Source organism: Lithobates pipiens, unplaced genomic scaffold, assembly GCF_037356315.1.
Source record: "Lithobates pipiens isolate NorthernLeopardFrog02 unplaced genomic scaffold, aLitPip1_a1.2 Scaffold_1, whole genome shotgun sequence".
Taxonomy (NCBI): domain Eukaryota; kingdom Metazoa; phylum Chordata; class Amphibia; order Anura; family Ranidae; genus Lithobates; species Lithobates pipiens.
In genome coordinates this window covers 147603777-147618943 of record NW_027507685.1, presented here as the reverse complement: position 1 = coordinate 147618943, position 15167 = coordinate 147603777, and the positions used below count along the sequence as shown (strand labels likewise).

Below are 15167 nucleotides of genomic sequence, written 5' to 3'. Positions count from 1 at the left end.
CCATTATCTGTGTCCCTTTCTGATGATTATGTGCTGGTCAGAGCCGATGGACTATTTCTTCAGTTTCTGGCACATGCCCATTCAGCTCCGCTCACATGTTCTTCTGTCTTGGCTCAAAACCCAGCCAGCCACCTGCCTGCTTATCTCCTTGCCTTCCCCGGCAGAGTCACCCAGTAGTAGCCGGGGCCTGGAGAGTGAGACCTGAGAGGCTGTGAGGCCGGAGGCGACAGGCAGAGAGAGGCAGCTGAGCTCAGCTGATGATGTCCAGCAGCAGGAATAGAGGGGGAGCAGATCCAATCGTGGGGCTGCCAGTGCCTTCAAGACTTCAACACAGGTGTGCTTTGGGGGTGTCTGTGAATAGACTACATTGCACTGTGTCTGTCTCTCTGGCATAATGGATGGTATCAGAACTCACAGGCAGCGAGGGGCACTTATTGGTCATCAGTTAACAAAATCAGCACCCAGCAGTCATGTTATGTGACACACTGTGACAGAGCCAGCCAGAGCAATGATAGAGTGCCCCCTGCCTGTGAGTTATCATAATGCTGATGATCTTAACCAGTTTCCGATCGCCTGATAGCAGATTTACTGCTACAGGGGGGGTTGCGCTGCGCAGGATCACTTATATATGTGATCCTGCATTTCTGGTGTCAGAACCAATCAGCGGATCCGGCGGACTCGCCTAGTGGTCTGCCTATGTAAACAAGGCAGTTCACCATTGGAAGACATTGATCCTGTGTTCCTGCAAAGCAGGTACAGGGATCCATGTCTTCCCTTAGTAAAATGACCTCCCCACAGTGAGAAAACACTTGTTAGGCCCACATTTAACCCATTGATTGTCCTAGATGTTATCTCCTTTCCTGACAGTTTTATTAGTACAGTGACAGTACATATTTTTAGCACTGATCACTGTATTAGTGTCACTGGTTTCCACAAAGTGTCAAAAGTGTCACTAATGTCTCGTACACACGAGCGGAATGTCCGACAGAAAAAGTCAGACGGAATCTTATCATTGTATATTTCCGATCATGTATATGCCTCATCTGACTTTTTTTTCGAAAATTCTGACGGACCTAGAAATAGAACATGTTTTAAATATTTCCGATGGAACAATTCCTATCGGGAAAACTGCTCGTCTGTATGCTGTCCCAACGTACCAAAAACGACGCATGCTCTGAAGAAAGTACGAGACGGTGGCTATTGGCTACTGGCTCTTGAACTTCCTTTTTCTAGTCCCGTCGTATGTGTTGTACGTCACTGCGTTCTTGACGGTCGGACTTTGGTGTGATCGTGTGTAGGCAAGACAGTTTCAGTGGAACTCCGTTGGTACTTTGTCTGAAAAACCTTAATTCCGATGGGAATACCGGTCATGTGTACGCGGCATTAGTGTCCGATTTGTCCACCGCAATATCGCAGTCCTGCTATGAGTCGCTGATTGCTGCCATTACTAGTAAAAAAAAAATATATCCCCAGATTTCATTTTAAAAATCTGGGCACCTTAACCTAAGAGTTTATATACAAGAGCGCCAGTCTCTGAAAAGATTGCTTTTTTTAGGAGGGTGGCAGAGCAGTGGCTGCCAAGTGAAACCATACTGAGGCCTTATTATTGTCTTGTTTTTTTGCAACCAAGTTGGATTTTTGAATGGGAATACAGCCACGAGCCAAGAACTTGGCTTGCAATTTCAGCACAGCTCCACTCACCTGAACGGGTCAAGTTTGACAGCATTACTGTCCGACAAACCTTTCTATGCCACACCTTGACAGTGGTAGTGTGTACTAATGTTAACTTGTGACTGGGCAGTCAGTTGATGGTAAAACTGCAGTGCAGCCACCTAATTTTACCCCCCCCCCCCCCCCACTGGCCCCTCCCCAGGCCCCCATGTAAACTAGGCCTAACATTCATGGCAGCATCCTGCGATTGGTTTATTTAAATGCAGAGAAATATATCAAGGAAGTATATGTGCTTTACACTTGTTCTAGATGCATTCGGAGTATAATCTGCCCCTGGCACAGAGTTCTATTTTCTCTAAACACAGCAAAACTGAGTGCATCTTGTGCAAATAAACATGCAGCATGAAGTATACTAATTAAATCATTACATGCATTTCGATCTTTCCTTATAACTGTCCTATGCAAAAAAATGCGTGTATGCCTGTCAGGGCTGGGCTCAGCCCTTCCTTCTCTGAGCTGGCCACTCAGCTGTCAGCTAATTGCCGGCTCTCATCTCTCCACGGTGACTTACCTGTTGATGATTCTGTTCGTCAGTCCTGCCTATTTAAAGCGGTGTTTCAGCCCTAAAAATTTTTTTTTTAAAGTCAGCAGCTGAAACAAAAGTAGATGCTGACTTTTAATAAGGAAACGTACTTTTCCAGGGTGCGCGCGATGTCGGCCACCAAGGCTGACATGTCCCTCGGCTCTCGGGTCCCAGCTCTGTCATCCTCACTAAGCGAAACAGGCAGTGGAGCCTTGCGGCTTCACTGCCCGTTTCCTACTGCGCATGCGCGAGTTACGCTGCGATTTCTGAATGGGACGCGCTGTGTTAGGGAACACACAGTTCCCAGAACACAGCGCGCCCCATTACCCAGAAGACAACGCGGAGGAGGGGAGAAGACGAAGATCACCGAGGAGCAGGAAGACGGCAGATTAGGAAGACTGCCTAGCAACAGGGATTTCTCGGCAGGTAAAAAAAAAATATTTTTTTAGGGTGGCACTCCACTTTAAGCCATCCAGTCCAGATGATCTCTGCCTTCACCTCGGGCACACCTCTAGAGATGCTCGCCTATGTTCCTGTTAAAGACTTGCTTGGCTGACATCCCTTATGGCTGCAGATCCTGCTTGGTATTCTATTACACTCCTCTCTGGCTTCCTGACCTTTTGGCTTGTCTGACTATCCGTTCCGGTTCCTGAACTTTGGCTATGTTTTGACTACGTTTACTTTTTTTTATTTTTTATTAAACAAGTGTGATTTAATTGTACTTCTGTCTCAGTTTGATTTTGTGGTTTCTGACAATGCCACTATTGTAAAAGAGACGGTAATAGTAAAAATAGTAAAACTAAATGTGGATCAAAACTCTAAAAACTGAATATTTGCTATGTTATAGGGAACATTTAGAAATGACCATTGTTCCCTTTAGCACAGCTCCCGACTAGAGCTGCATGATTCCGGGACAGAGAATCACAATTTTTTCCTTAGAATAAAGATCATGATTTTCGTGGTATAACATTAACTTTCACATTATACAACAACAAGTGTATTTTTTTCCCCAAAAAATTGCATTTGATAGACAGCTGCGCAAATACAGTGTGGCATAAAATATTGCAATAACCACCATTTTATTCTCTATAGGCTCTGCAAAAAAATATATATCTAGATAGATAGCGATATAGATATATATATATATATATATATATATATAGCGATATATATATATATATATATATATATATATATATATATATATATATATATATATATATATATATATATATATATATATAACATTTGGGTATTCTAAGTAATTTTTAAGCGAAAAAAAATAATGATTTTAACTTGAAACCAACAAGTGTCAGAAAAAGGTTTAGTCTTCAAGTGGTTAAACTTCCTTCATTTACAGACCAGCGCTTTGCGAATGGGGTGTGCTGTGTTCTGGGACACACACAGTTCCCAGAACACACCGCGTCCCATTCACTAGAAGAAGACGTGAGGAGGAAAAGACTGAAGATCACCGCGGAATAGGAAGAGGCAGATTAGGACGATCTGCCTAGCAACAGGCATTTCTGGTAAATTTAAAAAAATTATAATTTTTTCCTCCAATTTTTTAGGATTATTTTTAGGCAATTTTTTTTTTTTTTAGTGGCCCTCCACTTTAAGTGGTTAAAATTCCCTCACTTACAGACCAAAGTTCATTCCTTTGATCTAAAGAACAAAATGTTGCAGTGCCGATTCCTGGCGGGCTCTGCATGTGGGCTGTGCGAACACGCCGGAGCTCATCCATAAATTTGAGGGACTGTCCTAGATTTGGAAAAAAAAAAGTTTCTCTGTCATTCTTTCCTCCTCTTCTGTCCCTCATTTTGGTCTGATCTATATAGTTATATATAAAATGCACTATTGATCTTTTTTGCAGAGCTAAACTTTTCATCCAATTTCTAAATTGCTGCATTTTTTTATTTCAAAAGCCAATATAAAAGAATAATAGTTGTAGGGCTGAAACAACTAATCGATTAAATCATCATTTTAGTCTTTTTAACCCCATTATTTTGCTACACGCCTTAGGCCTGGTTCACATCTATATGTTTATTGATGCTTTTTGCAGAAACACACTACAGTTCATTTACATGGTTTCCTATGGGACACGTTCATATCTGTGCTTTTTTTCAGCCGCCGCATATTTGGAAAGGGGTCGGGGACTTTTAACACAAAACGGTGCTTTTTTTGGTTCAATATACTTCAATGGAGAAGCTGCAGAAAATAATGTAATGCATTTTTGCAGCAATTTGTGTTTTTGAATCTGCCCAAAAAAATGCAAATTGCAGTAAAATCACGTGCGCAAAATCAAAACGCACAACAAAAAGCACTGCATAAACAGATCAAAAGCAAAAACTGCATAGGTGTGTACTAAGCCTTATGCTGGCCTCACGGATCAATTTTCAGGTGAGAATATTCATATGAAAAATCTTTGTACATTCGCTGAATGAAAGAATTTTGTTTGAAATTTTCACTTCATTTCTGAATAAAAAACACATACACTGTCTGAAAATTCCTTTGACCGAGAAGTTTTCTATTATTTCCAAATTTTCCTATCACTGTGGTTGAAAATGAACGTCAATTTGACCCACTTTTTTTTTAAGGCCATTATCCGATTAATCGATTAATCAAAACAATAATCGGCCAACTAATCGATTATGAAAATAATCATTAGTTGCAGCCCTAAATAGTTGTAAAAAAAAAAAAACACTCGTGGGTTTAACTAATCATTTTTTGTATAATTTTCCATTAAGGGGGCGTGGCAAGGGGTGTGTCCTATGCCTACATACCTTTGCTTATGGTTAGGTGACCCTTGTTCCTATCTCAAAAAGTAAATCTCTAAATGCCTTTAGGACCCTGAAAATGTACCTTTTTGTCTTGAATTGCCCCTGAAAAAAGGCAGTACGCTTTCTGGTATGTGGGTGTGCCTAGGCACTCCCTTGCCTGCCTGTGAGATCTAAGGCACTGCTGCCTCTGACTGCTGGTCTCGGGAGATTTGGAGTTACATTTGGTGATATCACTACTGTGCTGATCACTGTTCTCCTTGGAGAACTCTGGAGGTTCTGACATGAGGAAGTAAAGCCCTGCCTCTACCAAGATGGCTGCCTCCATACAGAGACACAATGCAGAACAAGGCATAATAAATCAGTGATAAGAAGAGATCTGCAGGACGCCCACAGGGAATACCAGGGACTTTTCCCTTGCCCTCTGCCTGTAATTTGGGGCTGATTCCAAAGTTCAGTTACTAATTAGCTGTTTTTTCTCAACATATATTCAGCAGTCCTAATCACTTATATATGTTACTAAGGCTGCTTTAAATGATTCAGAAATACATTAAAGATACGGTATGACCTGTAAAGTTACTTATGGGACCACTTTAAAGCCTCGTACACGCGATCAGATTTTCCGATGGGAATTGTGTATTGACAGACTGTTGATCTAAAATCCGACCGTTTGTACACTCCATCGGATAATTCTTGTTGTATTTTCTGTGGACAAATGTTGGATGGCAGGTTTATAAATTTCCCGTTGCCATATTTTCCAATCATGTTTACAAGTCCATCAGACAAAAGTACAAAGTACAAACACTCATGCTCGGAATCAATGCTCACCAAACACAACATTAGCAGAAGATGCCCAAAGGGTGGCGCTAAAGAGCTGAAAATCCACATAGTACGTCACTACGTTTGTATTTGTTGGCCGACAATTGTGTGCCATTTGTATGCAAGACAAGTTCCTGGCACACACCCTTCAGACAATAGTCTGACGCTTTGTCTGCATAAAATCCGATCGTCTGTACAAGGCTTTAGACCACTAAAAAAACTATTGGATTACCAGTCTAAAATCTTAAAAGCAGTAAAGTGTGCTAGTGGCCAGCTTTGTAGAGATGGCCCTCTGGGTTCAATTTCCACCAGAGACATTACTTGCATGGGATTTGAACCTGAATACGAACACAGGAACACTTGAAAACCATTTGGTGTTTCTACTATAACTCCCAACATTTTGAGATGAGAATGAGAAACACTGACTCATAAACGTATGTAGGCATAGGACACGCCCCCATGCCACGCCCCCTTAAAGGGAAATTAACCAAAAAAAAAGGTTAATTAAATCCACAAGACTTTTTTTTACCACTACTATTCCTTTATATTGGCTCTTAAAATATACAAATGCAGCCGTTTAGAAATTGGATGAACGGTTTAGTATTGGTAAACACTTTTTGAAAGATAAAAAGTGCATTTTGTATACAGCTATATAGATCAGACCGAAATGAGGGACAAATGAGTTGGAAAGAGGGACATTGCTCCAAATTAGGGACAGTTCCTCGAAATCAGGGACAGTTGGGAGCTATGTTATAGGGACAGTTGCCGTTTTAATGCTAGCATTAACTGCTAGAGTCACAATAGGCAGAATGAATCTTTCACCTCTTATAATCTATTTCCTGCCCAACTCTGCTGCTCATCACAAAACAATTCATCAGTAACGAGTGACAAGTGGCATCCTGTTCCTATGACCTCTCAGCCTGATGTGTAAAATCCTGGACTAAAGGGTCTGTGTTGCCAAAGAGTTCAACAGGAAAAGAAAACCTTTTAGGAACATTGTATTCAAAACCTGATTAAAAACACAACAGTGTTACTACATTTTTTAATTATTATTTTTTATTTATTATTATATTTTTAATATTTTATTATTATCTGGGATAAGCAAATATGCTGTAATGATGAGTGTCAAATATTCTTCCTTGAATATTGGAGTGCTTTGTGTATTTCTTCCAGATCTGTGTAGTAATCCAATTCACGTGAGACTTTCCCTCTGTACAGGAACTTCCTGTAATAAAGACCGCTCACTGCTGCTCTCTCTCCTTGTGCAGGGGGACTGGTCTTGTCTCCACCCCCTACTGTAGTTATCTGCAGGTGGCCTGTAGTGGGTGGGGCCTGCTGGGTCCCTCCCACTGCTCTGCTTTCTGAACAGGCTGTGTGTAGCTAACACTGATATCAGTGCTACTGTTACACGGTGATATCTGAGCTTGTAAAGCATTTGGGTTTAAATCCTTTTGTGGCTATTGAGAAATATATTTAAATGAATCCTTTTGTGCACAGAGTTTAGCTATAAAGAAAGAATGTGTCCAAGACATAATTTGCCTAGGCACGGAAACCAGGAAGTAACTGAAAAAAAAAACAAAAAACAAGTAAATATAATATCCTTTCCTATCTATTAATGCTAGCAGCATAACGATTACAGATAGTCAATGTTGATTGGGAGAGTGAAGCTCCGCTTTAAAAACAAAAACCTTTCTGCATACAGTCGTAGGCCCCTTTCACACTGGAGCGTTTTGCTGTCGCTATAGCGTTAAAAATAGCGCCTGCAAAATGCCCTAAAACAGCGGCTCCATTCACTTTAGTGTGAAAAGCCCGAGGGCTTTCACACTGGAGTGGTGCACTGGAAGGACGTCATAAAAAGTCCTGCCAGCAGATTCGTTGGAGTGGTGAACTCACCGCTCCTCCGCCGCTGCTACCCACTGAAATCAATGGGGCAGCGCTGCGATACCGCCGGCAAAACACCGCTCTGGCCGCATTTTGCGGGCAGATTTAACCCTTTTTGCCCTGCTAGCAGCTGAATAGCGCCGCTAAAACGACGCTAAAAATAGCGCCGCTTTACTGCTGACGATGGTGGCATGTTCACTACTTTAGGTTTCATTTTTAAGACCTTAAGGTGAGGGTACACCTGATGGGGGAGGAGTGTAGGGCTGCAAATAATTATTATTTTCATAATTGATTAGTTGGCCAATTATTGTTTCGATTAATCGATTAATAACCTTAAAAAAACTGTGATGTATAATTTAGTTACTATGTCAAGTTTAAAAAAAAGGTATTTGATTCTTAAATGCATCTATGCAGTGGTAAATATAAATAACCAACTATGTGGTTAGGGAGAAAAATATCAAATCCACTCTGAGAATAACAGACAGAAGAGATATACTGTATATACTATTAGAGGAGATATACTGTATATGCTATTAGAGGAGATATACTGTATATGCTATTAGAGGAGATATACTGTATATACTATTAGAAGAGATATACTGTATATACTATTAGAGAAGATATACTGTATATACTATTAGAGGAGATATACTGCATATACTATTAGAAGAGATATACTGTATATATTATTAGAGGAGATATACTGTATATACTATTAGAGGGTGAATCTGGTAAATATCATTAGACTCAGAGATCATTTTTTTATAATTAAAAACAAAGTCTTCCTTAAAAAAAAAATGTAATTTTAAGAATGGTTGCTCTTTTTTTTAATCGTTAGTGGGGGTCAAATTGAAGTTCATTTTCAACCACAGTGATGGGAAAATTTGGAAATGGAAAACTGCTTGGTCAAAGAAATTTTCAGACAGTGTATGTGGTTTTCATTCAGAAATTACATTCATTTTAAAAACAGAATGTTAAAAACAAGTGAGAATTTCAAACATTCTTTAATTCGGCGACTCTACAAAGATTTTTCCTCTGAATACTCTCCTCTGAAAATTGATTTGTGTGGCCAGCATAAGGCTCAGTACACACCTATGCGGTTTGTGTTTTAATCTGTTTCTGCTGTGCTTTTTGCTATGCATTTTGATTTGTGCACGCGTGATTTTGCTGTGTTTTTGCATTTTTTTTGGCCAATTTGTTGTTGGGCAGAATAAAAAACACAAATTGCTGCAAAAACACATTACATGCTTCTCTGCAGCCTCTCTATTGAAGTATATTGAACCAAATAAGCACCATTTTGCGTGAACGTGTCCCATAGGAAATCATGTAAATAGACTGTAGTGCGTTTCTGCTAAAAACACACATAGATGTGAACCAGGTCTAAAATGTTTAGTAACATAATGGGGTTAAAAAAAACTAAACTTAGCCCTTTATAGTACAAAAAAAAGCAGATGATCACTACTGTAAGGCGTTCATTTTTTTTACGGTAGAACTGTGAAAGTAATATATACAGTAGCGATTATTTGTACTATAAAGGGCTCATTTTATATTTTTTTTAACCCCATTATGTTAGTGGCCGATTAATCGATTATGAAAATAGTAATCGATTAGTTGTTGATTAATTGATTAGTTGTTTCAGCCCTAGAGGAGTGCACATTACATGAAGACACTTGATCACTTTATTTATTTCAAGGACTTTGTTGTTCATTTACGGACTTTGTTGAATTGTATTAATCACTTTGGACTGTGTGTGATTCACTGAGCACGAGCACTATTATGTATATACACTGTATAGATATACATTTTTATTCATTTCATATTATGCATTATATTAGATTACAGCACAGGTTTATGCATTTATGGTCAATAGTAGCATGGCGTGGCACTATATATATATATAGATATATATATATATATATATATATATATATATAAATATCTATATATATATCTATATATCTATATATATATATATATATATATATATATATATATATATATATATATTTTTTTTTTTTTTATTACAGTTTTTTTCACATTGTGGGAAGTGCAAGCAGCTGTTTTTAGCTTTTAGTTTTTCACGGTAGTTTACAGATTTGGCAGCTTACAAGGTTTTACCCATCAGTGTGAAAGGGGTCTTATGGGCACACAGAGCAGGGCTTGGGAGCGAGCATGCACATGTGCCCCCATAGCGAGCAGCTTGCTATGGGGGCACTTGGACCCAAGAAGAAGGGGATAGGGGCTGCAAAACCATTACACAGAACAGGTAACATGTTTGTTATTTTATTAGAAGAAAATAACCTTTACACTCACTTTAACCTGACTTGACTAAAGAAAACGGAAAGCGGACAGCCAGGGGTTACTGCATTTTGTACACCATGACTGCTCTTCACACTGCTATACTGAACATTCCAGAGTGTCTATGATACTGGGTTTCAGCAGGTTAAAAATAGGCCCTGTCATATTACATATACCACCCCCAGCTGAGGCCTCCAGCCCTCTTCAGTAGCTCCCCTCTGATATTATAACAGCCTTATTATCTCTTCATAATGGCTGCTAAAACTAAACAAAGAACAGCAATAAAAATAGCAGAAAGTCAGCCGTGAATGTAAACTCCCGAGCCGACACTTCTCACTGTAAATCTTATGGAGAGCTGAACAAATTGTGGGGTCCTGGGAGAAATAAGGGAATAGGGAATACTTCTCCTCCCACCATGTACTGGGTAAGGAACAAGAAAACGTAAAGGGGACCTGGACTCAAATTATCTAGAAGAAAATAACGTGTATCATGCACATCAAAACCCAAACTAGTAAAAACTAAAGCAGAACAGAACTCAATACTCAAAGATTTGCCATGTTATAGGGACATCTAGAAATGTTACTTGTTCAATAGCAGTACCCAGAGAACTATAACTTTGGTCTGAAATTCCTTCTGAAATGTAGCAGAGCACTTCCTTGGCAAGTGTATCTAGGTACTCCTGCACCTACTGCCTCATTGCTATATACACTACATTGACAAAAGCATTGGGACGCCTGCCTTTACACACACATGAACTTTAATGGCATCCCAGTCTTAGTCCGTAGGGTTCAATATTGAGTTGGCCAACCCTTTACAGCTATAACATCTTCAACTCTTCTGGCAAGGCTGTCCACAAGGTTTAGGAGTGTGTTTATGGGAATGTTTGATCATTCTTCCAGAAGAACATTTGTGCAGTCAGGTACAGATGTTGGACGAGAAGGCCTGGCTTGCAGTCTCTGCTCAAATTCATCCCAAAGGTGTTCTAGCAGGATGAGGACAGTCGCTTCAAGTTCCTCCACCCCAAACTCGCTCATCTATGTCTTTATGGACCTTGTTTTGTACACTGGTGCTCAGTCATGTTGGAACCGGAAGGGATCATCCACAAACTGTTCACACAAAGTTGGGAGCATGAAACTGTCCAAAATGTCTTGGTATGCTGACAACTTAAGAGTTCCCTTCACTGGAACTAAGGGGCCAAGCCCAACCCCTGAAAAACAACTCCACATCATAATCCCCCCTCCACCAAATGATTTGGACCGGTATACATATATACCAGTATATATATATATATATATATATACACATATATATATATATATATATATATATCCCCATAAACACACTCCTAAACCTTCTGGACAGCCTTCCCAGAAGAGTTGAAGCTGTTATAGCTGAAGAGGGTGGGCCAACTCAATATTGAACCCTATGGACTAAGACTGGGATGCCATTAAAGTGCATGTGCATGTAAAGGCAGGTGTCCCAATACTTTTTGCAATATAGTGTATATGTTGTGTGAGATCTAGGGCACTGCTACCTATGTCTCGGAAGATTTGTAATTTATTTATTTCAGGTATTTATATAGTGCTGACAACTGATGCAGAGCAGAACAGGGCTGTTAAAAAAAAATAAAAAAAGTAAAAAAAAAAAAATAATGAAATAGTAAGAGAGAATAAAAATGTTTTTTTTTTTAAGTAGAAGTCTAGGTTCTACCTAATGCAGATTAAAGTGTTACTAAACCCACAACAGTAAAATCAGTCTGTATATGCAGGAAAGTATGCTTGCTATACTCACTGTGGGACCTAAGGGGATAGTCCTCTGCATTGGGAAAAAAGGCTGTTTGATCCTGTCTCCTTTGATCCGCCCCTTCTTCCACTGTTCCCAATCCATCTGTTTGGTGTGTATTGCTAGAGAGTTTTTTTTTCTTGGGAGGGTGCATGTGATCAGCACAGGGCCAATTAGCACTGTCCAAACATAGGGTTAGAGGTCCTGCAGCCTCATAGGACAGTCAAAGTATAATAACTCCTCCTACAAGCTTTACCCAGACACTGATAGAAGTCACAATATATATATAATGCTGATGAGAAAGGGTATTTATCAGTTTATATTTACTAAAATAATTGCATTTTCATGTTCTGCCTACTGTGGGAGACCAGATATAGTGAATGCAGGATCCTGGGTTTAGTAACACTTTGAAACTGGTCTCACCCCCCTTTCGACACCTATGCCAACTACCCTGTAAAAGGAAGATGCTTATAGTTACCTATTCTCAGGGCACTCCGGTTCGTTCCCGTGATCTCCCAAGCAGCTAGCTTCAGGGGAGAGGAGAGATTGCCGACAACGGCCAAAAATCCTGGGCGGTGACATCACCATTAGGCTTACTATGGGGCATCTGATGTTAGTACTCCCTCCTCTACTGTGAAGGCCACCATTGGGAGACAACAACATGACCAGACTGCAGTGCCCTGAGAATAGGTAAGAATAAGCATCTTCCATCTACAGGGTAGTTAGTAGAGCTGTTAGAAGGGGGGTGGGAGCAGCTTTAGGCTTAGGTAGGTAGAGCCTGAACTTTCACATTAAGGGTTCGTTCACACGTGCTTTGCTCTCTGAAGAGCGATCTGTGTTCAGTATGGTGTATAAAATGTTTTTGCCTAGAGGAAACCACAGGCAACAGTAGTGACTAGTCCTTCGCCCTCTACCTGCCTTCTGTGCATAGATTCTAGAGTTTAAATCTTAACAGGGAATGTGTCCATGTCTGACCAAATGAAGCAGCCATTGCAAATTACAGGCTTCTTATCCAAGGTAAGGGAAGCTTCCACCCAAAAGAAGGATAAAGTTATGGGGTAAAAATGGTACGAAACTTCAGGGTGGGAATTTTGCAGAGAACCTAAAATTTCAATCCTCCAGGCCACTTGCCGTATGGCTCCAAAAGAATTCTGACCCTTTTTTGACAATCATATTTTTTCTTATGCCGTGTACACACGAACGGAATTTCGGCCAGCAAAAGACCGATGTGAGCTTTTCATCGGAAAATGTGACTGTGTGTATGCTTCATCGGAATTTAGCTGGCCAAATTCCCGTCAGAAAAAATTTGAGAGCATGTTCTCAATTTCTGTTCTCAAAAATCGTAAATTACAATCGTGTGTATGCAATTCCGACACGCAGAAACTGACGCATGCTCGGATACAACTACGAGATGGAAGCTATTGGCTAATGGGTATTGAACTTCCTTTTTCTAGTCCCGTCATACGTGTTGTACGTCACCCCGTTCTTGACGGCCGGAATTTGGTGTGACCGTGTGTACGCAAGACTGCTTGAAAGAAATCCCGTCGGAATTCCATCGGGAAAACCATCAGAGCTTTTTCCGACCAAAATTCCGATCGTGTGTATGCGGCATCATAGTTACAGAGTCTCTTTAATTACATAACTTACTCCTTATTAACTGTCAGAACACAAGGTTAACCTTTCAAACAGCTCATTACAAAAAAATCAACAAAATCCCAAATGATAGTGTTGGATTTAACACACAAAAGTACAAGAGAGATTCGGACTGGGTTTATGATGTAACTATTCATGAAATTACAATCTAATCCAATCCAATCCCAGTCACGAGAGTTGAAATATGGAAAATGAAAGTTCTTTATATTATAGACAAAAAATATATATAAAAAATGTATGAAGACAGATGGCTCGGCAGACAAATATTTGCCTAATGCTTTTTAATGTTTACTTGATATTCAGTGAACACTGACAAAATACACAGTTGATCATGATAAACAAGGCTTTTATTCAGGATAATGATCCTAGGATAACAAATGCTGTTTTATGTTGTACAGTTCAACTAGAGTAACATCGGAGAGAATGTATTGACACACCCAGCATTCTCATGCTCGACACACCTCTGCATCAGGAGAGGACACTGCGGGAGGAATGACCTTCATGGGAAGCCACCTGTGAACTCCAGGCATGGTGGACTCAATGCTCAACCTGCCTACCACTCCTTACAGAACAAATGAGGTGGCACCTCCTTCCTTTTGTAGCTGGAATGTCAGAAGGAATCCAGGACGTCAGAGAAGTTTACTAAAATTTTAGTGGTCATTTCACCGAGAACTGATATTCTAGTTTTTGGAACATACTGGAATTTAATCACCAAATGATATCTTAACGCTACTTTGGTGGAGAGGTCTCTACACTGTAGTCTGAAAATTGGCTTGTTAAAGCCATTACATAGGGCTTTCCACTCTTTGTCTAAGACTGGTCTTATTACATAGTTATTTCAAAAGCAGGAAGCCGGCAATGCGAGACATCCATATATGAAAGTTATTTTATTTTCTACTTGGTGACTACATAGAGAAAAGCTTACGTGTTTTGCCGCAAAGCCTTGTGCTGCGTACACACGACCGGACTTTCCGGCAGACTAGGTCTGAAGGGATTAGTCCGTCAGACAATCCGATCATGTGTGGGCTAGTCCAATCATTTTTCAAAAAAATAAATCTGACGGACCTAGAAATAGAACATGCTTCGAATCTATCCGAGGGACTAAAATCTGGAAAACCGTGCGTCTGTGTGCTGGTGTGACCAAATACGATGCAAGGGAAGCTATTGACTACTGGCTATTGCATTTCCTTGTTTAGTCCCGTTTACATCATCACGTTCAAAACGAACGGACTTTCCAACGGACTAAGTCCGTTCCTGTGTGGCCAAGTCCGTTCGTTTGGAAAGTCCGTCGGGAAGACCGTCGGATCTAGTCTGCCGGAAAGTCTGGTTGTGTGTACGCGGCATTAGTCATAGCATTGGTAGAATGCTAAGACTAAGGATTTGTGCCAAAACGCAGAAGCTTTTCTCTATGAAATCACCCTGTAGGAAAAAAAAGAACTTTAGTATATGGATGTCTCGAGCTGCCGACTGCTTGATTTCGCCATTTCTACTGTTTGGAGTGTATGAAAGAAACTGACCAAGATGCACATTGCCCATCTGTTGTTTGGCTTATTACATAGTTACAGTGGTCCTGCTTGGCACAATGCAAGTAAGTATAGCTCATAACTGGGGGGCCACTGAGGAAGCTGACATTCACTGTAGTAGTTGGCACTACTGCAGTCATTGCCACAATCTTCCGGGTTCTGCTTAGATTTTGTGTTAGGGGC

The 15167-nt window shown here is 40.2% G+C and overlaps 1 protein-coding gene across 15 annotated transcripts in view; it reads right to left on the bottom strand.

Moving 5' to 3' along the window:
* Nucleotides 1–15167, bottom strand: part of FNBP1 (formin binding protein 1) — a 337048-nt gene that overhangs the window by 171008 nt on the left and 150873 nt on the right. The window lies entirely within an intron of this gene.